Source organism: Dendrobates tinctorius, unplaced genomic scaffold, assembly GCF_039654945.1.
Source record: "Dendrobates tinctorius isolate UK_male_01 unplaced genomic scaffold, ASM3965494v1 ptg000139l, whole genome shotgun sequence".
In the NCBI taxonomy this organism is placed as follows: Eukaryota; Metazoa; Chordata; class Amphibia; order Anura; family Dendrobatidae; genus Dendrobates; species Dendrobates tinctorius.
In genome coordinates this window covers 514,149-536,770 of record NW_027361807.1, presented here as the reverse complement: position 1 = coordinate 536,770, position 22,622 = coordinate 514,149, and positions in this window count along the sequence as shown.

Genomic DNA, 22,622 nt, shown 5'->3' with positions numbered 1-22,622 from the left:
ATTCATAGTATTAACTGTTTTTTACATCTTTTCTTTCTGTTGCACTTTGTTGTGTACACCTGTAGCTCTGGCTTGGTCAATCCAGATTTGTCCAGAACAGGCATACACTTTTGACATTCATTCTTAGAGCTGCTTAGAAGCAGTGTATGTCTGGCTTCAGGTTATCTCTCATCATTCTGGCTATATTGTTCTTTTCCCTTTGTAATGATGTGGGATTATGTCCTGTTTGCCCAGATAACCAGTAGTGCTACTGAATTGTCTGCTCAGTCCAAAGGAACCAGAAGAGCATGGTCTTCTGAGTCTGGTTTCACTCAAAGTTTCGTTTGCGTATTAGTTATTGCAAACAGATGGTACAGAATATGCATTTCTCCTGACTGATCTTTTATCTCCTAAAAAGATTAAAGGAAAAAGTCTTCAAACACCTTTTCTAGATTGAAGTCAAAGATGAGTGCCTCACCTCTGACACACTAAAAGGCCAAGGGCTGAGTGACTGAGTTGGATTTATCATGCAAAGAAAGCTCATATGCAGGGCTGGGATGACAGGTAGGTAAGGTAGGCACCCACCTAGGGTGGTACCTCTTGCCTCCCCGAAGAGGAAACTTGTTGTAAAAGAAAAATGATTACATTGATTAACGTATACAGCTTCACGACACCTTCCTCCAGCCGTTTGGACACCATAATTGAAACTAAATGGCTCCTTTTATGGCAAAACTATATTAGTTTCCAATGACTATCTTTGGTACTGACATCTAAAATATAGTATGTCACGAATATTGCTATTTGTCCCTTGTATTGTGTAAAAGGTCTGCAAACATGGATTGATTTTATATCTAACTTTGAAATTACGCTCCCTATTAAGGCACATTCATAAAGTACATCACTTTTTTTTAAACTTTTGCAGGTATTTTTTGGTGAAGAGAGTAACAAGTATAGTGGAAGTTGTTGTTAAAGCTTGCTATCTGACCCCTCAAAGGAAGGTGTATTAGGGGTCATGTTACCTTTTTTTTTTTTTCTATTCAATAGTTTTTTATTAAGGATTTTTGGAAATAACAGGTATAACAAAGGGGGAGGGGTAGATTAACAGGTTCATTATAAGTACAATAAAGGGTACAGTATTGATACATTAAAAAATAATATGACAAAAAATACACTGAAGTAATGAACCAGGGAATGAGAGAGGATAAACTGAAAATGTTGAAACTTTCCTCTTGGCTGGGGCAGGGTAAAGAACAGGGACATCAAAACAGTAAGTTAACAAAGGGGGGAGAAAAAAAATATATATATATGAAAGGGTATATTCTCCAAGTGTACAAATCTATAGGAATCCACCAAGTAAATTGGCTAATTCAAAACTCCACAGAATATCTGATCGTTTCCCTCAATGGTGGAAGATGTACTTGCTATACATAGATTTGTTAAATACAGAATAATTTTTTTACGTCAGGCCACGCGCTCCATCTTTGTTGAGTTTTATCCTTTTTAGAAATGTCCCATGATAGAATTAGTTCATGTGAATAGAAAGAGTCCATTCTCCTCCAAATGTCATCCAGTGATGGGATTGATTGTGATTTCCAATTGGAGGCGAGGGCTTGTCTTGGGGCAGTAAGTACAAAAGAACAGAGCCATCTATTAGCATAAGGAAGATCAGTGATGCCTATGTTTAATAAAGCTAATGCAGGGCTCATTGGAACTGCTCATCCAGTACAAGCTGATAGTATCTGAACTATATCATCCCAAAAGGGTTTTAATTTACAACAAGACGACCAAGAGTGTAAAAGCATGCCTATTTCACCATAGTTTTTCCAACAAAGAGGGGAAGTTCCTTGAAAGAAATGGGCTATACGATTAGGGGGGAGGTACCAGCGAAGTTGAATTTTTTTTGCAATTTTCATGTGGTTAATACACGATGAGCTTTTAAGGGGCCAGGATATGGCTAATTGCCATTGTTCTTGGGTAAAGGAAGTGCCTAGGTCATTTTCCCATTTGACCATGTATTGAAGCTTATCATTTGTGGGAGAATTAACATAATTATAGGCGACTGAGATCCCTCTAGAAAATCCTTTTTTCCCCATGATAAAATGTTGGATTGAAGACGGGGCTACTTGGGAAAAAATTGCTGTATGAGAAGATAGGAATCTTTTCATTTGGACATAGGAGAAATAAAAATTACCAGGGAGTCGGTATGATGATCTTAGAGCCTCAAAAGTTTTGAGGAAGACTCCTGAAAGTATGGCTTGCAAATTAGGCACACCATAATCATCGCAGCGATGGAATTGGGAAAATGGGACCACCAAATCAAAGCTTTTAAATGAGACATATTTCAACGGGATGTGTATCAGCTTTCTAGAGATCAACTCTTTCCACATTTTGAGGGCGTGTTCCATTACATCACAGGAAGCGAGCAAGACTGTGATCCCGGGTGTAAGAACTCCGCCTCCAGCATTAGTCTAGTAGAGTGGAGTTTGGTGTTGGATTTTTCCATTTGCACCCAAGAGTGTTTGGATGTAGTATCCCACCACTCTTTAAGGGCATCAATCATGCATGACTTATAATAAAGATGAATATTCGGCAGTCCCAAACTTCCCTCTCCCATCTTATAAAATAGCAAAGAACTCTGAAATCTAGACTTTTTACCACCCCAAATGAAGCAGAGTAGCAGGGACTGGATCTCATCCAGCAATTTTCTAGGTATGGGTAGTGGGACACATCTTAAAATGTATAAAATTTTGGCAAAAATATCATCTTACAAGTCTGTATGCGTGCCATCCATGAGATTTCTAGGGCGCTTATTCTATTTAATTCAGGCTTAATGGAATGTATCAATTCCGCAATGTTTTTGGATACTAAGTCATTGGAAGGGGAAACCAGGTGAATTCCCAGGTAGGTAATAGAATTTTTAGCCCAAGTAAACGGCAAGGAGTTTTTTAATCTATTAATCAATCCGGGAAGACAACCAATCGGAAGGGACATCGACTTTGAGGAGTTCAAGTTGTAAAATGATACCTTAGAAAATTGAGAGAGAATAGATAAAAGAGCTTGAAGAGATTTTTCGGGATTTGTCACAGAAACAATTACATCATCTGCGTATAGCCCGACCGGGTAGGCCACTTTCCCTATCCTTACTCCTGTGATAGCTTCGCAGGTACGTATCTTCTCCGCCAGAGGTTCCATCACCAATGCAAAAATTGCAGGAGATAAGGGGCACCCCTGACGGGTACCGTTAGAAATATAAAAGAGGCCCAAACTAAAACCTGCTGCCAGTACTTTTGCACTCGGGGAAGAATAGGGTCATGTTACCTTTGTCTATGACCCAGGACATACCTAGAAATCTTGGTGCCCCATAGCAGAAGTTGTAATCACACCACAAGATAAAAAAAGAAAATATTTGGTGGCGCACAGAAGAGCATATCTCACAACTTTGCAGCCCTCACAAAGTAATTTTCCTCCTATTGAAGCCCTAGATTCTCATTTCCCAAAAACACAGTATGATACCCACACAGTGAATTCCTACATGGCACTATCCAGATGCACAGAATGATGACCCTACTGTACTCACCTGGCAAAGTATTGTGACCCCAACACAGTATGATGCCCCAACTGTGACCCCAACACAGCCCTCCACACATTATGATGATCCCTGCACAATATGATGGACCTCAAGCAATCATCCGCACTGTATAATGGTTCCCACATAGCCCTCCAAACAGTATAATGGCCCCCACATAGCTCTCCAAAAAGTATAATGGCCCCTACATAGTCGTCCAAACAATATAATAGCCCCCAAATAGCGCTCCAATCTGTTTAATACACTAAAAAGTATAATGGCACCCACATAGCCCTTCAAATGGAATATTGGCCCTCACATAGCCTTCCAAACAGTATTATCATAGAATCATAGAATCGTAGAGTTGGAAGGGACCTCCTGGGCCATCTGGTCCAACCCCCTGCTCAAAAGCAGGATTCGCTAAATCATCCCAGATAGATGTCTGTCCAGCCTCTGTTTGAAGACTTCTGTTGAAGGAGAACTCACCACCTCTCGTGGCAGCCTGTTCCACTCATTGATCACTCTAACTGTCAAAAAGTTTTTTCTAATATCTAATCTGTGTCTACTCCCATTCAGTTTCACCCCATTGCTTCTAGTCTTTCCTTGTGCAAATGAGAATAAAGATCATCCTTCTAAAATGTGACAGCCCTTGAGATATTTGTAGACAGCTATTAAGTCTCCTCTCAGTCTTGTCTTCTGCAAGCTAAACATTCCCAAATCCTGCAACCTTTCCTCATAAGACAGGGTATGCAGACCAGTCACCATTCTGGTCGCTCTTTTCTGAACTTGCTCCAGTTTGTTGATGTCTTTTTTAAAATGTGGTGCCCAAAACTGGACACAGTATTCCAGATGAGGTCTGACCAAAGAGGAGTAGAGGGCAATAATGACTTCATGTGATCTAGACTGTATGCTTCTGTTAATACATCCTAGAATTGCATTTGCCTTTTTTGCTGCTAAATCACACTGTTGACTCATATTCAGTCTGTGATCTATTAGTATACCCAAGTCTTTTTCACATGTGCTGTTGCTTAGCCCTATTCCTCCCATTCTGTATATGCTTTTTTCAATTTTATTGCCCAGATGTAGTACTTTGCATTTTTCCCTGTTAAAAACCATTCTGTTAGTTGCTGCCCACTGCTCCAGTTTAATTATATCTTTTATCCCTCCTACCTTTGTGTCATCAGCAAATTTAATCAGTTTACCCTCAATTCCTTCATCTAAATCGTTGATAAAGATGTTGAACATTACAGGGCCCAGGACAGAGCCCTGTGGTACCCCACTTGAGACATTCTTCCAACTGGATATGCAGCAATTTACGACCACTCTTTGGGTTCGATCACTAAGCCAGTTATGAATCCACCTAACAGTTGCCTTGTCCATTCCATACTTAGCCATTTTTTTCAATAAGGATTGTGTGAGATACTTTGTCAAATGCTTTACTGAAGTCAAGATATACTATATCTACAGCATTTCCCTGATCCACCCAATCAGTGATTCTGTCATAGAAGGAAATTAAGTTAGTCTGACATAACTTATTAGTTACAAATCCATGCTGACTCTGTTTAATCACTTCATTCTTATCCAGGTACTTACATACATGTTGTTTAATGATTTGTTCAAATATATTTCCTGGTATAGAAGTCAAACTCACCAGCCTATAGTTCCCTGGGTCCACCTTCTTCACCTTTTTGAAGATAGGAACAACATTTGCTCTTCTCCAGTCTTCAGGGACTTCTCCTGTTCTCCAAGAATTTTCAAAGATTAGGGAGAGGGGTTCAAAAATTTCTTTTGCTGTCTCCTTCAGTACTCTGGGGTGTAATTCATCTGGACCTGGAGACTTAAATTCATTTAGGTTAGCTAAATGTTTCCTTACTATATTTCTGTTTATAGATATACTGGATTCTTCTATTCCCTTAATAGGACATTGAAGAACAGTTGATGTTAGATTTCCTTTCTGAGAGAAAACAGATGCAAAATAGGAATTTAAAAGTTTGGCATTCTCAATATCCTGTCTTACCATTTCATCATTTTCATCCTGTAAAAATCCTATATCATCTTTGACTTTTCTTTTACTTTTTACATATCCCCAAAATCCTTTATTATTGCTTTTGACGTCTCTTGCAAGCCTCAATTCATTGTCAGCTTTAGTTAATCTGATTTGTGCCCCGCAAGTTCTGCAGACAGCATTATATTCTTCTTTAGATATGCCTCCCTCTTTCCATTTTAAAAACCATTCTTTCTTCCTTTTTAGCATGTGTTTAAGTTCTGTGTTCATCCATCCTGGTTTCCCAATTAAGGATATAGCCAACATATCCCTCAAAACAGTACAATGCCCCACAGATAGCCTTCAATATAGCATAATGGGCCAAAAACAGCCTTCCTTTTAATACAGTTGTGCTCAAAAGTTTGCATACTCTGGCAGAATTTTTGTTTTCTTGGCCTTTTTTCAGAGAAGATGAATGATAGCACCAAAACTTTTCTAAACTCGTGGTTAGTTGTTTGGTGAAGCCATTTATTGTCAAACTACTGTGATTTCTCTTTTTAAATCATAAGGACAACGCAAAACATTCAAATGAGCCTGATCAAAAGATCACATACCCTAGTGATTTTTGCCTGATAACATGCACGGAAGTTAACACAAATGGGTTTGAATGGCTACTAAAGGTAACATACTCCCCTTTACCTGTTTGCTTGTAATCAGTGTGTGTGCATAAAAGCTGAGTGAGTTTCTGGGATCCAGACAGACTCTTGCATCTTTCATCCAGCCACTGACATTTCTGTATTGTGAGTCATGGGGAAAGTAAAAGAATTGTCAACGGATCTACGGGAAAAGGTAGTTGAACTGTATAAAACAGGAAAGGGATACAAAAAGATACCCAATGAATTGATTATGCCAGTCAGCAGCATTCAAACTGTGATTAAGAAATAGAAAATCAGGGGCTCTGTCAAAACAAAACCATGGTCAGGTAGATCAACAAAAATTTCATCCACAACTGCCAGGAAAATTGTTCGGGATGCAACGAAAAACCCACAAATAACATCAGCAGAAATATTGGACTCTCTGAAAACTGGTGGTGTGGCTGCTTCAAGATGCACAATAAGGAGGCACCTTGAAGAAAAATTGGCTGCATGGTTGAGTCACCAGAAGAAAGCCATTACTGCGCAAATGTCACAACGTATCTTGTCTACAATGCGCAAAACAGCACAGGGACAAGACTTGAAAACTTCTGGAACAAAGGAATTTGGAATGATAAGACTAAAATTGAACTTTTTGGCCACAACTATAAACGTTACATTTGGAGAGAGGTCAACAAGACCTATGATGAAAGGAACACTATTCCTATTGAAAAGCACAGAGGTGGATCGCTGATGTTTTAGGGATGTGTGAGCTACAAAGGCACAGGAAACTTGGTCAAAGTTGAAGGAAAGAAGAATGTAGCACATTATTAGCAAATACTGGAGGCAAATTTGCACTCATCAAATCAGAAGCGTGTATGGGACGTACTTCTACGTTCCAACATAACAACAATTCAAAACACAAGGCCAAGTCGACCTGTCATTGGCTACAGCAGAACAAAGTGAAGGTTCTGGAGTGGCCATCTCAGTCTCCTGACCTCAATATCATTGAGCCACTCTGGGGAGATCTCAAGCGCGCAGTTCCTGCTAGACAGCTTAGGAATTTACAGGAACTGGAAATTTTGCCAAGAAGAGTGGGCAGCTTTACCATCTGAGAAAATAAAGAACCTCAAACACAACTATCACAAAATACTTCAAGCTGTCATTGATGTTAGAAGGGGCAATACACGGTATTAAGAAATCGGGTATATGAACTTTTGATCAGGGTCATTTGGATGTTTTGGTTGTCATTATGATTTAAAAAAAGAAAACACAGTCGTTTGACAGTAAATGGCTTCACCCAACCACTAACCATGAGTCATAATAGTTTCATGAAAAAACACCCCATTTATATAAATCAAGAAATGACATACAAGTGTATCACTACAAAAATGGGTTTTACTGTGGACATAATAGGACAATCGCAAATATATATATAAGAAATATGTAAGAAAAGAACCGCGAAAAAAGTCCAACACTGCAATTTTTACAAAATTACAAAATGATTTTATTAGAATATAACAGGAATAAAGGGAAAGGTGGAGTAAGAGTCAATAATGACCATAAATAGCACATGGGCAGAAATGGGGTACAACATCGGTACATGGACATAGGGATACCAATAATTTTATCAATACATAGTATAGGAATAAAATATTCAACATTTGTCCCATATTAATATAGAGCAACCAGTTATGTTGTGCAAAGTTGAAGCACAAAAGTAGTCATCACAAATAGTGGAACCAGCCACCAATAGCGATGAACACAAAAAACAATAATCACACCATAATAGGTTCACCGCATAGTATTACCTTTAGACTGGTCAATAGTAGAAGTCCACCAAGGTGTACCCTCCCTGACGCACGTTTCGGCTAAATGGCCTTCATCAAGGGGAGTGGAGAAAAAGTTTTGGTGTTATCATTCATATTCTCTGAAAAAAAAAGGCCAAGAAAGCACAAATTCTGCTGGGGTATGTAATTTTTTGTGCACAACTGTATGGCTAGTTTCACACTAGCGCTTTGGAGCACAGCGACGGCCTGCGCACGGCCGCCGCTAAGCCCTGCCCCCTGCCGCGCCTCCTCCGATAGCTCCGCCTACGGGCGCATGACGCTGCATGCATCCTGCGTCCCCTATCTTTATCACGGGGGGCGCAGGCCGTGCGCAGTATGCGTTTGGCGGCGCATGTGTCCTTTTAACGGTGCGCCGACCTGCGCCAAACGCAACCTGCTGCAGTTTGGTTGCGCTCGGCGCACCGTCAAAAAGGCGCATGCGCCGCCAAATGCATATTGCGCATGGCCTGCGCCCCCCGTGATAAAGATAGGGGACGCAGGATGCATGCAGCGTCATGCGCCGGTAGGCGGAGCTACCGGCGGAGGCGCGGCAGGGGGCGGGGCTTAGCGGCGGCCGTGCGCAGGCCGTCGCTGCGCTCCAAAGCGCTAGTGTGAAACTAGCCTTAATTGGACTCCACATACCTTTCCACATAATAAAATGACACCACATAGCCTTCCATTTAACATAATAGGCCCCACATAGCCTTCCATTTAACATAATAGGCCGCACAGAAATCAACAGAAATCAAATGAGCTGACTCTCCAAGTTCCTTCTTAAATATGAGAACTTTTGTATTCAAATTTCCTTCAAACATATACTGTATTATTAAACCACTTATGCATGTTTCTAAACAGCTAAATAAACATTTGCAGTGGTATACCAAAAACACAAAGTCCAAAAAAACACATTTAAGCTGACCATACACATTAGATACAGTTGTGGCCAAAAGTATTAACACCCCTGCAATTCTGTCAGATAATACTCAGTTTCTTCCTGAAAATGATTGCAAACACAAATTATTTGGTATTATTATCTTCATTTAATTTGTCTTAAATGAAAAAACATAAAAAGAATTGTCCAAAAGCCAAATTGGATATAATTCCACACCAAACATAAAAAAGAGGGTGGACAAAAGTATTGGCACTGTTCGAAAAATCATGTGATGCTTCTCTAATTTGTGTAATTAACAGCACCTGTAACTTACCTGTGGTACCTAACAGGTGTTGGCAATAACTAAATCACACTTGCAGCCAGTTGACATGGATTAAAGTTGACTCAACCTCTGTCCTGTGTCCTTGTGTGTACCACATTGAGCATGGAGAAAAGAAAGAAGACCAAAGAACTGTCTATGGACTAGAAAAACCAAATTGTGAGGAAGCATGAGCAATCTCAAGGCTACAAGTCCATCTCCAAAGACCTGAATGTTCCTTTGTCTACCGTGCGCAGTGTCATCAAAAAGTTTAAAGCCCATGGCACTGTGGCTAACCTCCCTAGATGTGAACGGAAAAAAAAAATTGACAAGAGATTTCAACGCAAGATTGTGCTGATGTTGGATAAAGAACATCGACTAACATCCAAACAAGTTCAAGCTGCCCTGCAGTCTGAGGGTACAACAGTGTCAACCCGTAATATCCGTCGGCGCCTGAATGAAAAGGAACTGTATGGTAGAAGACCCAGGAAGACCCCACTTCTTTCCCCGAGACATAAAAAAGCCAGGCTGGAGTTTGCCAAAACTTACTTGAAAAAGCCTAAAACGTTTTTGAAGAACGTTCTCTGATCAGATGAGACAAAAGTAGAGCTTTTTGGGCAAAGGCATCAACATAGAGTTTACAGGAGAAAAAAGAGGCATTCAAAGAAAAGAACACGGTCCCTACAGTCAAACATGGCGGAGGTTCCCTGATGTTTTGGGGTTGCTTTGCTGCCTCTGGCACTGGACTGCTTGACCGTGTGCATGGCATTATGAAGTCTGAAGACTACCAACAAATTTTGCAGCATAATGTAGGGCCCAGTGTGAGAAAGCTGGGTCTCCCTCAGATGTCATGGGTCTTCCAGCAGGACAATGACCCAAAACACACTTCTAAAAGCACTAGAAAATGGTTTGAGAGAAAGCACTGGAGACTTCTAAGGTGGCCAGCAATGAGTCCAGACCTGAATCCCATAGAACACCTGTGGAGAGATCTAAAAATGGCAGTTTGGAGAAGGCACCCCTCAAATATCAGGTACCTGGAGCAGTTTGCCAAAGAAGAATGGTCTAAAATTCCAGCAGAGCATTGTAAGAAACTCATTGATGGTTACTGGAAGCAGTTGGTCGCAGTTATTTTGGCCAATGGTTGTGCAACCAAGTATTAGGCTGAGGGTGCCAATACTTTTGTCTGGCCCATTTTTGGAGTTTTGTGTGAAATGATCAATGTTTTGCTTTTTGCTTCATTCTCTTTTGTGTTTTTTCATTTAAGACAAATTAAATGAAGATAATAATACCAAAGAATTTGTGTTTGCAATCATTTTCAGGAAGAAACTGAGTATTATCTGACAGAATTGCAGGGGTGTCAATACTTTTGGCCACAACTGTAACTTTCAGGGTTAACTCATACTACTGTATCAAATAAAAAAAATCAGTCCCTTTCTCTTTCAGGAGAGTGGGATGATTTTTTTTTCAGTTGTCATCCATATGCTGTCCGTAGGGGATGTGCATACGTTGCGGATTGCTGTGCGGACTTTTCCGCATGGAATCTGCATCTTTCGGCAGAATCCGCAGGTCAAAATCTGCATGTTTTTTATGATTTCCTGCGGATTTATTGCGGATTTTGTGTGGATTTGGGATGCATTTTTACACCTGCAGATTCCTATAATGGAATGGGTGTAAAAATGCTGTGGAATCCGCACAATAAATTGACATGCTGCGGAAAATAACCCACTGTGTTTCCGCGAGGATTTTTCCGCAGCATGTGCACAGCGTTTTTTTCCCCATAGAATAACATTGTACTCTGAAGCACTTGCAGATCTGCAGCGGATCCGCAGGGGCAAATCTGCAACATGTGCACATACCCTTAATCTTTTACAGGACAATTTATAGATTCCTATGCTACAGAATTGTAATGTATCTGTAAAACTTGGATGCCAAACTGATGGTCCGTATACTGATGGTCCGTGTGGAATGCATTCCCTTTTTCTCCCGCTGTACCGATTTCAAATACAGCAGAAAAAAAATACACAGATCTGCAATGCCTGATTGAATAACATTGGTCCGAAAGCAATATGATTTTCACTCGTCTGATTTATATGCTAGTGTGAGCGAGCCCTTAGCCTAAGGATCCTTCGACTGATAACCATTTCTCCTGACTCCCCTGTCCACAGGAATGCCTAACCAAATGTTCTTGTGGTCTCTGTGAGAGCTGCTACCAAAAGAATCTGGCAGCATTTTATGTCCCAACCAAACAAAAGGATTGGGCAATTGAATTCCAACCGATAGGAACAGCTGGGAGATTTCCATAAAACAATCGATTATCCTCCAATTCCATGGAAATCTGTGGTTTTAGCCAATTTGTATAAAATGTATAAGGGAGATTAAAGCTGACATGTTCATACCCCTGAAGAAGCCACAATCCTGAATGGTGATACGCGTGGGGTATTCCTATCCATGTCTGTCTATCCCAACAGGTTACCTCTTAAGCCTTAATATTTTCAGTGGCACTATTAGGCACACAGAGTTACTATTGTGCCATCAGTATACACTGCGTCTGTCTTAGCCTATTATCAATTTTATGCCTTTATTATGAATTTGGCTAATGGTTTATTTACATTCTGAAAATATTTTATGGGATGTTTAAAATTGTAATTTCTGGTGCACTTTAGTTTATTTCTGCTTCTCTTTTGGAGGGCTTGAAACACAGATTTCAGCTTATTTGGTGCTTTTTGACATTATCATGCATTAATTATAGTATTATGGCATATATTCCATTGGTTCCTTATGTATTATCTTGTAGACAGATGAATTAGATTCTAACACTATAGTTTTGCTGTCTGTAATATTGTTACGGCTCTTTGTGCTTTTCTAAGTGTTTTTAAATGTCTTGTGTGCTAATAAATATTTATTATATTTAGGTGATCCTTGTCTTTGCATATTTCCTTTTTTTATTTTCTCTTGATTCTCATATGGTATGTGACAGGTAGATCCCGACTAGATTCCCTCTACCTTTTCTTGTTACACGTTCCCCGTCCACAGGAACGTTCAGCCAAGCTTTCTTGTGTTTTCTATGAGAAAGCTGCTGCCAAAATCATGTGGCAGCAAGTTATGTCCCAACTAAACAAAAGGATTGGGCAATTGAAATTCATCCATTGGGACAGTTTGGAGATTTCCATAAAATAATAAATGATGGGCCAATTCCATAGAAATCTGCTGATTCAGTCAATTTGAATATACAGTAGTGTGTATGGGGCCTTAAACCGAACATTTGCAGATGATATTTATTGTCGATAATAAATAATTATAACCAATAGCATATCAATAACCAAATCTCCCTATTTCTATAATCTCATAGTACTCAACAATCAATTTTAAAAATATCACTGAATAAGATAAATAAAAGGAATTATACACTGAATTCAAATAAATCTATAAAACATTTAAAAGAATCCATATAGAAAGTTAATCTGATAATGCATCAGATCTTGAATCAATGTGGTAAGTAGAAATTGATTTATAAAATGTCTATAAATACATCTGTAAAATCATATCTAGGAGAAAAGAACCATCCTACACAATGGTAGATAATAATATGGTCAAATATTAGAAAACTAAAAAGCTTGACTTGTATGGTTAGATTCATTTCCAGAGATATTGTAAATGCGCCCACATGCTGTCAGAACAGACTATTTTGCCATTTTCCTTGAGTTTTATAAATAACAGACATACCATTGGAGCAACATGAGGCAGTAACAGTCATCAAACGGTATAATTGGGTTTAAATAAAATAGTAATTTACAGTAATTCTAAACAATTAGTGATAACAGCAAAGCACATCAAACATGAACGAAATAACAACATGATTGAAATAGCAATGCAAGTTCTTCTCTATATATTACTAATGTTGTCTTTCCTTGAAGAGACGGTACACCCATTCACAGGGTTTACCATGCAAGTCCTTCTTATACGTTTGTCCCTAGTGAGGGTCACCAGGTTTCCTGCTAGGCTGCAAATCTTTCTGATGTAGTCTATTAGAGCAAGTTGAGCCTCTCACACTAATTGCCCCATCCCAACCTGTTGCCCTAATCCCACAGGTGGCCTCTCTAGTCGTTGACTCCTTGTGGATCTACGCGGCTTGACCTTCGGAACACAAAATACTCAACCAACAAAACCACATGATATCAAGTCCAGAAACTATTATAAGACTGTGTATATGTGTAAGGAGGTGGCGGAGAACCTCATTTCCTGCCCTTTCTCCCGTGTGCTGGCCCTGTGCACTTTATGCGACACCCGAATGGTGTATCTGTATGATAACATATTAATGTGCTGTGCTTGCAATGTTTCATATATGTGTTGATGCAATGTGTGATGCCCCTTTTATTCTGTACTGTATTAACTTGTATTATATTAATGTGGTGTTGTGTTTGTTATGCACATACTAGAGGCAGGGACAGAATGGGTTAATTTAGGGGGCTGAGCCAGCAGCCTCTAGGAAAGAGGAAGATCCTGCTTCCTGGTCAGTGCCCAGGCAAGACGGCCTGAGGCAAAGTGTGTGTCCCCGTCTGGGGCACAGATGCGTCCCCTCTTGGGACAGAAGGAGCCCCCATCTGGGGTATATGTGCATCCCAGTCTGGGACAGAAGAGATTCCCATCTGGAGTATAAGTGTTTTCCCATCTGGAACAGTGAGGACCCCCATTTGGGGTATAAGTGGATCCCCGTCGGGGACAGAAGGGATCTCCAGCTTGGGAGAATATTGGCTGCCAGGACTGTTGGGCATCGGGACTGAATAGTGCCCCGCCGAGGATTATAAGCATCCAGGAATCGGCTTGAGGACTGTGACTGTTTCTGTGTCTGTTGTCTCTGCCGCCATTGCTGCTACCTCTGTTACGGTAGTGAAAGAACTAGGGAAAGAGCAAGAAGTTTACCTGAATAATTGTAACTACCTTTTTCCACGGTTTTCTACTTTTATTGCCTCTACAATAAACTGTTATCCCTGTGGATTTTAATGGTGTTCCTGGATCCTGATTGCAGTGACTGTGGAGAATAGGTAAATTGTCTGAGGTGCATCTGTCCTGTCTATTTTATGTGCACGGGGCTCGTTGACTGTTTGCTCAGTGGACTCTGTTCGTGGACTGTAGCGTTAAGTGACTCGGCCATAGCTACCTCCCCGTGCCACCTTGTTTCATATGGACCTCATGTGAAGTGTTTGACTTATATGGACACATTAAACTAGACACATAAACAGTTACCAAAGGAAACAATGATGTACTAGTCCAAAATTTAAAACATTCAATCTTTATTATTTGAAAAAGTATTAAAAATTGACAAGTAGACAATGGGAAGCGACATAAAAATCACACATAATTGTGCATATATGCTGTTACAAAGGGGCACACCCACCCCACATGAATACCCCAACAGGAAGCAATATGGAGAAAATAAAAAAAATCTATTCATCAACAGTATACACATTTAATCAATATATCCCATATCATAGGACAACATTAAAACTGCACAATGTATAGAAACCCACTGGGCATAGACCACACATAACATTTATTAGACTTTCAAAAAGTCCATAATACAGCCCCATATAAACTAATTTGCATTGAGGCGGGCACACACACCCCTCTGGATCTTCACCAGGAGCTGCTCACTCTGTACAATATTTTAGGTAATATACCATTGACTACTAGGAATCAAAGTATAACACCCCCCAGAGTCAGAATTTCTCCTGAATCTCAGCTACCAGGGATAGCTGAGACCCCAGACAACATGATTCAAGTTGGTTTTTACTGACCCCGGGGTTGCGGCTGCCGTTAGTAACGGCATAACGGCGATCACAAAAAAAAGTCCGATTTTCCATTTAATTTCTCTCTCCTCTGATGTGATCGCACATCAGAGGAGAGAGAAATAGGGTCCCCCGATCTCCTCCCGTACGTCCGTTGTCCCTGCAACCCCCCGTGAAATCTTCTGGGTCGCTGGCGTCTTCTTCTGGGAGAAAATGGGGGGTGCATGCGCAGTGTGCCCGCAGAGATGTGCTGGCCAGCACCCGGCAACAATAGGAAATTTTTCCTATTGGTCCATTTTGATCATTGTGATAGACACTATCACAGTGATCAAAATAAAAAAAATAGTAATTCAAACCTCCCTTATTTAGGGAAAATAATAAAATAAAAAATGTATTTATTTCCATTTTCCCATTAGGGTTAGAGTTGGGTTTAAATGAGTTGGGCTAAAGTAAGTTGGGCTGTTAGGGTCAGGGTTGGGGCTAAAGTTAGGGTTATGGCTGGAGCTAAAGTTAGGGTTAGGGTTGGGGCTAAAGTTAGGGTTAGGGTTGGGACTAGGATTATGATTGAAGCTAGGGTTGGGATTACGGTTAGGGTTGGGATTAGGGTTAGGGTTGGGGATAGGGTTAGGGGTGTGTTAGGGATAGGTTTGTGGTTAGGCTTATGGTTAGGGTTGGAATAAGGGTTAGGGGTGTGTTGGGGTTAGGGTTGGAGTTAGATTTGGGGGGGTTTCCACTGTTTAGATACATCAGGGGGTCTCCAAACACCATTGATTCCAGCCAATTTTGTTTTCAAAAAGTCAAACGGTTCTCCCTCCCTTCTGAGCCCTGTCATGCACCATAAAATGGTCTACCCACATATCGGGTATCAGCGTACTCAGGTGAAATTGCACAACAAGCTTTGTGGTCCATTTTCTCTAGATTCCCTTGTGAAAATAAAAAAAATGGTTCCAAAGTAATTTTTTTTATGAAAAAAAAGTATAAATGTTCATTTTTTCCTACCACATTGCTTTAGTTTTCGTGAAGCACGTGAAGGGTTAATAAACTTCTTGACTGTGGTTTTGCGCACCTTGAGGGGTGCAGTTTTTAGAATAGTGTCACTTTTGGGTATTTTCTGTTACATTGACCCCCAAAACTCACTTCAAATGTGAGGTGGTCCCTTAAAAAAATGGTTTTGTAAATTTTGTTGGAAAAAAAAAATCGCTGGTCAACTTTTAACCCTTATAACGTCCTTACAAAAAAAATTATGTTTCCAAAATTGTGCTGATGTAAAGTACACATGTGGAAAATGTTATTTATTAACTATTTTGTGTGACACCACTCTCTGATTTAAGTATACAAAAATTAAAAGTTTGAAAATTGCAAACTTTTCTAAATTTTTTGCCAAATTTCCATTTTTTTCATAAGTTATATCAAACAAATTTTGCCACTGATATGAATTACAATATGTCACTAAAAACATTCTCAGAATCAGTGGAATACGTTAAAGTGTTCCAAAGCTATAACCTCATAAAGTGACAATGGTCAGAATTGTAAAAATTGGCTTGGTCATTAAGTACCAAATTGGCTCTGTCACTTAAATAAATGTGCTAAGCAGAGTGTTTGTATTATAAGGGACTTTATTCTTGCTATATGTTTACTTACAAACTGACTAGGAGTTAATAATGGGGGCGTCTTATAGACGTCTCTCCAGTAGTAACCCCCGGGCTTGATATCACCTGACAATGCAAAAGTGACATCAACCCCCAACCCTATTACTCCACTAAGTGCCAGACTTGACATTTCCATATGCATTAAGTTGATCTCTCTTTTACTTGGTGGTGCCACCCTCTACGGTTTGCTATTTTACAAATTAGGGACACAGCTACTGCTCAATGCAACTTCCATTATTGTCTCTGGGTCACGCTGATTTCAGCGCGAGCAGGAGATAATAATGAGCACTGCCTTTAGCAGCCAGCTGGCACCTGGGAACAGCGCAAACTGTACCGCCTGTTCCCAGGAGTCGGTTCGTGTCATACGGACACATGGATTGCATGTCACATACGTATACATGGGCACAAATCTCACTAGTATTGTTTTTTCCTGTACAAGAATTACCAGGACGTGTGAAGGAGGCCTAATACACACACATCCTTCCAAGCAGTACTGATCATTGAGCGGAAAAATACAATACACCAAATCAGTATTTTTAACTGCTACAATGGTTCGAATGTCAGTCATTTATTTCAATAACCCAGCTGAAGACTGATCATTTTGTCCAAAATCATCCATTTCTTTCAACTTTCATCCAATGTAAATAAGCTCATAATAAGAAGGCGTACATTTGAATCTTTTCATCCATTCTCATGTGAGCAGGTTGCGGGATGTAGTGATGGAAGGAGACAGAGCAAGGGTTAACGTATTTTACTTTAACAAGTACGCACTCCACGCAGGGAGATAAAGAGTTAAACAGGGATCATAGAATCATAGAATCGTAGAGTTGGAAGGGACCTCCTGGGCCATCTGGTCCAACCCCCTGCTCAAAGCAGGATTCGCTAAATCATCCCAGACAGATGTCTGTCCAGCCTCTGTTTGAAGACTTCTATTGAAGGAGAACTCACCACCTCTCTTGGCAGTCTGTTCCACTCATTGATCACTATAACTATCAAAAAGTTTTTTCTAATCTGTGTCTCCTCCCATTCAGTTTCATCCCATTGCTTCTAGTCTTTCCTTGTGCAAATGAGAATAAAGATGATCCTTCTACAATGTGACAGCCCTTGAGATATTTGTAGACAGCTATTAAGTCTCCTCTCAGTCTTGTCTTCTGCAAGCTAAACATTCCCAAATCCTGCAACCTTTCCTCATAAGACAGGGTATGCAGACCAGCCACCATTCTGGTCTCTCTTTTCTGAACTTGCTCCAGTTTGTTCATGTCTTTTGTAAAATGTGGTGCCCAAAACTGGACACAGTATTCCAGATGAGGTCTGACCAAAGAGGAGTAGAGGGCAATAATGACTTCATGTGATCTAGACTGTATGCTTCTGTTAATAGATCCTAGAATTGGATTTGCCTTTTTTTGCTGCTGCATCACACTGTTGACTCATATTCAGTCTGTGATCTATTAGTATACCCAAGTCTTTTTCACATGTGCTGTTGCTTAGCCCTACTCCTCCCATTCTGTATATGCTTTTTTCATTTTTATTGCCCAGATGTAGTACTTTGCATTTTTCCCTGTTAAAAAACATTCTGTTGGTTGCTGCCCAATACTCCATGCAGGGATAATGCAGGAAATAGGTCATAAAGGGTATGCGGTTTGGGAAAATGCAGGGGACAATGACGGTAGCAGTTCTAAAGGTATAACTTATCCAATCCGATGGCTTCCAGACTGTAGAGTCCACTAAACAAGCGATGGCACCAACAAAGGTCAGCGCAGGGTTAATCTGGTGTAGTCCTGAAGACAATGACGAGCTGTGTCCTCTCGGCAGAGGTGAGTCTCTGATGCCTTCTGCAGGATCCTAAGTCCAGTAGGTGCTGTGGAGGGTAAGGCACTAGCCACAGCAATGTCGGAGCCCAACATGGCCTGACAAATATGCACCGGGTGGTCAGGGTTCAATTCACGGTCACACCCCCGGTCCTTCTTAGGCAGCACGCGTGCGGTACTCAAGAGCTAGGAGCGTTTGGCACCTTGCCTTGCGTGGTCCAACAGGCACACAGTATGTCTCTGTTCACAGTCTCTGCAGATGACAGCGGGGATGCTGGAGTGTGGGCCTATGCTGGTATGGTGTTCGAGTGACAGAGCACTCACCTCCTCCTGCTGCGCGCTGTCAGTTCCTGCCAAGTCTTCCTGTTTCTGAGCGCGCTTTTGCTTTTTAGCCTCAGACACGCCCTCTGCTACCAAGTGCAATGGTTGGTCCGGTTCTTTAAGCTTTCCCTCAGACAACAAAGGAGACAGCCCCGACAGTTCCAGACCCAGCGCAAGAAAGGTACCCCTAGCCCAGTCCTTCTGCTTACACTCACACACAACTATATTTCGGAAAAGGACCATGGAGAGTACAGATCTGTGATAAAGCAGTCATAGATGCCTTCAATTTCATATGAAGACTTATGAAGGTTTTAAGAAAAAAATGTGATGCCACATTAGAGAGCTGTTCTGCTTCTCGATCAGTATATAAAAATGTACACAGGTACTATAATGTACAGTAGCACACAACTCCATAATAATGAACCATATAGACCATGGCCCAGAGTCATTATGACTGGCATTTCATACTCTTGCAGGAATTAGATGTGCATAATTCATTTAGAGGCACACTTAATGAATTTACCACATTTTATCAGTGGCTTGCACCTCACCAGAATTGTTACTTCAGGCAGACTCAGGATTAGCATTTCTCGTGTAAGAATCGCTGCCACTTTTTGCCGCCACTTTCCATGAATGGGACAGGAGAGCGTATTCACATCAGTCCCAGCTCCTCCTCAGTTCCATCCTTTTTGGGCAGAGCTGCTTGAAACTGGTGTGAAAACACCAAAAGTTGTAAACATTTTTAGAAACTCTCAAAATTTGCAACTTTTCAAAGTGTTTTAAGACAGTTTTTCTTTGACATAAACACTTTGATCTATCAGCCTCCATATGTCTTAGACTTGGTTAGCATCTGCTTCGAATGCTCTATTAGAAGCCTTTGAGGTAGATTTTACCATAAGTGGTAGAAAAATAGCGCCGCATGAAGCACTATTCTTTTGAGTAAAATGTTGGACATATGGGTTCATCAGGTGCCATTTGTGTATATCAGGTTACAGTTCTGGCACTACTGTCATTTTGATTCCTCTCACTATAGCTGTCACAGAAAAACTGTCAATGCGTTAGAGAAACTCGCTATTGTAGCATTAATGTTTGTAGTGAGGTTTAAGGAGTCTTTCATACCCACTCCTGCTTGTTATCATTGAAAAATGCTGTGTATCTAGACAATGTTCGACAAAGAAGAGACACTCACAGACAAAAGAAACAGGATGGCAATGACTGAAGTTAATAAATAGCCATCAGTGTCTACTAAAAAGAGTTTCTTAGGTTTGGCCTAATGTGCATACAGAACACAATGGAAATGACTGTAGATTCTTGGAATAATAGTGATTTGCATAAAGAGAAAGCACCTGATAAAATGATATCGGAACTTTAGCCACCTGCCTGTAACAAGAAGCAGGTCTGGATTAAATTGCAAATTCCAGGATGCCAGTTACACCAGCTAAGGTTATGTGCCCACGATCCGGAATAGCAGTGGTTTGAACGCAGCTCACCTGAACTGCTTCCAAACTGCTGCGTTCTAGGCTACAAGCACAGTGAATGGGTTTTATAGAAACTCCATGCTCACCGTGCTTCTATTTGACGCAGCGTAAACTCACCCTCGGTCAATTATCTGCAGAGGAGACGCTAGTCTCTGCTACGTAGTCTCACCCATAGCCATTCATTACTTGCGGTAAATCCGCATGGCTCACTGAACATACGCGGATTTACCTGCGTGATTAGAACGAAAATACGCTGCAACCTAAAAAGCTGCTATATCCTGATTGCACTTAAACCTTAGAGGCAATTGTGAAATTGCCTATGTCTCATGACTTAGGCCTCTTTCACACTTCCGTTTTTTACAATCAGTCACAATCCGCCAGGTTTTGAAAAAAACGGATCCGCAATTTTCTTTTGAGGATCCGTTTTTTTCCCCATTGACTTCCATTATTGGCGGATTGTGACGGATTGCCGTCCGTTGCATCCGTTTTTTTTGCGGATCCGCCAAAAGTTCCTGTCCGTCACCATCCTCAAAGATTTCAAAACGGAGCTTGCAACGTTTTTTTCTGTGGCGGATTCTCCAGACACTCATTTAACCCGAAATTCTTTCTGGGTGCCAGACAAAAAAAAAAAATCTCTCTCTCTCTCTCTCTCTCTCTCCTTTTCCAGGCTGCGATTCCTTTAAAATTCTTGATTTGTCGGATCCATCAAAAAAACGGACGGGTGACATCCGTTGTCATCAGTACTAAAACGGATCCGCCATCCGTCCCTTTGGCGGATCTTGACTGATGCAAAAAACTGAAGTGTGAAAGAGGCCTTAGCTGTTATCACTATAAGCTGAGTAGAAAGACAGCATCAAGCTTTGGTGAAGTTACCAAATCTGCTTTTATTCTGCCAAAGCAGTGCAACGTTTCGACCATAAACCAGTCTTTGCCAAACATATCAACATAATGCAAACAGCAGGTTTAAATAATACTGATTAGAGAAGCACCAATGAGAATTCATGTCACCTCCCCCTTACAAGACCGCCCATCAAACACATTACCTGTAAAACTCTCTATATACTTTACGCATTACGTACAATGCAGATGAAAACATTAGTGAACATCATAGCAGATTGTAAACACATAAATCACAGATCCCAGATATCATAAAACAAATGACATGTCATAATATTCTTTCATATCCGCATCTTTGCTGTCAAGGCAACAGTTCAATCAATCCAAAAGATCCCTAGATATATGGAAACATCGCGCCCGCTGATATTGGCCAATCCTGGACTAATCTTTTTGCGTCATCACTTTGCGGTCACATAACCATTACCCCTTCGTGGATGACGCCCAATCACAAGTAAAGCTATGTTGAAACTGTGGTGATCGAATCACCTGACAACAGATTGAGGTCACATTACAGTTCCTGCATGTCAGAGACAAAAGAATTGTTATATACATATAAACTAACATACAAAAAATTTAAAAAAAGAAGAAAAAAAAGCAACAAGAGGACAGGGGCAAAAAAAGGAAGTAAGAGCAACATGGGGAATATAAAAATATATTGTAATGCCTGTGGATTGTGAATACACTGCGCTTTGGCCAGGCTTAACCTGGAGGGGCGTAACTAAGCGGCTACCTGGTATTCACTGGAGCCTATGATGGCGAGATCAGGCTTGTGTGGCAGGTAGCTGCCACTTGCCACTTCAGGGTAGTGTCAGGAAAAGTAGCAGCTGAAGCAAATATTCTGCAGTAAATAAATAAACAAACAGCAATAGTGCATGAAAATAATATAGGGTGCTTAGTTAATATAATTTAAATCAAAAGAATGTAAAAGCCATCGCACCACATCATGGCGACCCTATTTGGGATAGTCCTAACCTCTGACAATAAAACCTTACCATTACCAGTGCCCTGAACAGTAGCAGCTGTTCCCAAGGGTCACAGATGCTGATTCAGATTGTGTGTCCCAAGCAGGTCAGGCCAACCACTGGTACTTGTTCAGACTGTGTGGCTTCTGGACTGCAGATACAACAGCCACTGGTACAGGTTTTACACTGTAGTGAGAGCTGCCACTGGTACTGGTACACACTGTGCGTCTTCTGGAGAGCAGACAGGTCAAAAATGCAAGCAGGATTCAGATTAGACAAAGCAGGGTCAGGATCAGACAAAGTGGACAAGGGTACCTAACAGCAGGCTGTCAAGTATTATCTAACTTTGCACAAATGTTGTTCAGGCACCTCCCAACAGGTGGAGGTGTCTTAAGTAGAATCATAGCATATTAGAGTTGGAAGGGATTTCAAGGCTCAGCATGTCCAATCCCCTGGTCAATGCAGGATTCACTAAACCATCTCAGACAGATGTCTGTCCAGTCTCTGAATACTTCCATTGAAGGAGAATTCACCACCTCTCG